The 1,249-nt window shown below is 63.7% G+C and overlaps 1 protein-coding gene across 2 annotated transcripts in view; it reads left to right on the top strand.

The window, feature by feature from the left end:
• Position 1: 1 nt before the first annotated feature.
• Positions 2 to 1,249, top strand: part of Adamtsl4 (ADAMTS-like 4) — a gene marked incomplete at its 5' end in the record, with an annotated part of 11,247 nt that continues 9,999 nt past the window's right edge. For both annotated transcript variants that reach the window (XM_005378671.2, XM_013511417.1), the window contains 1 exon segment: positions 2 to 150.

Here is a 1,249-nt window from a genome sequence, read left to right as displayed (position 1 = left end):
CGCGCTCCGACCGGCCCCCGGGACGCCTTCGCAGCCCAGGACCCCCGCTCCGGCCGCTCGGCCCAGCAGTGCGCGGCCCCGGGGCGGGCTGGCCGGGTCACCTCTGCACAGGTCCCTCTCCGGGGGGAGCCGTGGCCAGGACGAGCCCAGGTTTGTCCTGACCAGGGTCCAGCCTGGCACCAGGGTGACCACTTGTGACCTGTACTCTCCTCATCCTGGGCAGCAGCAGAGAGCCCAGATGCGGGACAGGGAGGGGGGTGAAAGGCACAGACATGTGTCGTTTCCGCGGAGGAGGGGCACCGGCCCCTGCCCAGCTGTGCACGGGAGGGTGGGGTGGGACTTTTCCAGAGAGGGAGCCAGGCCTGGCCCGGGCCCCAGGAGCTCACGTCACCCCCACCCCTCACTTCTCCAGGGAGATGCCAAAGCCAAAGCCAGCTCAGGACAGGATTATGTGTACCGGGTGGACCACGGGAAGGGGCCACGAGGGGCAAGGGTCGTGGGGCCTGGGGTGCAGCGCATGGCAGAGGCAGGGAGTGGAGGAGCGGAGGACCAGAGAAGGGGCAGGCAGGGCCCATCGCCCGCCTGCCTTCCTCCAGCCTCCAGTAACAGGCCGAGGGCTGAGGGCCGAGGCCTGCGCTGGGAAGTGGGTCCTTCTCCAGGTCCCCACGCCTCCTCCCGTCAGGACAGAGCGGCTGACCTCGGCTGCCCAGGCAGGGGAAGGAGAGGCCACCCCACCCCGAGCAGCTGAGGTGGCTTCACACTGCCACCACACTCAGCCACTTTCATTCCTCCCTCAAATTCCCGGGTCCTGGGGTCTCAGGGAGAGGAGTGGGCTGGGTGTTGCCACCCCAAGTACATTCCTGGCCTTCCCTCTGTCATTCCCCCACCCTTGAGCTGGTCCAGCAGCTCCTTGGATTCCTCTCCTGGTGCCTTTCTGGTCCAACAGAAACAGTTTTTTTTGTTTTTTGTTTTTTTTTTTTTCCCTCTGGAAAGCAGAACTAAGGCGGGATGGTGGTGGTGGGAATGGCCCATAGCGAGGCAGAGGGGGCTGGAGGACATGGAGTTGGAGAACCCAGCACCTGGGCCAGGAGAGGCTCTGATGGCCCTCAAGGCTGATTTCCCGGCATTCCCGGAGGAGCCCGGGACTGGGGAGTTAGGGCAGCTTTGGCTGCCTCTCTTGTTCCCTGGTTTACCCGGCTGTGATAGCTGTGTAGCAACAGAAAAAAGAAATCTTTTTTTTTTTTTTTTT

This window comes from Chinchilla lanigera, unplaced genomic scaffold (assembly GCF_000276665.1).
Source record: "Chinchilla lanigera isolate Chin_1 unplaced genomic scaffold, ChiLan1.0 scaffold00012, whole genome shotgun sequence".
NCBI lineage: Eukaryota > Metazoa > Chordata > Mammalia > Rodentia > Chinchillidae > Chinchilla > Chinchilla lanigera.
This window is presented reverse-complemented; position numbering and strand designations above follow the sequence as displayed.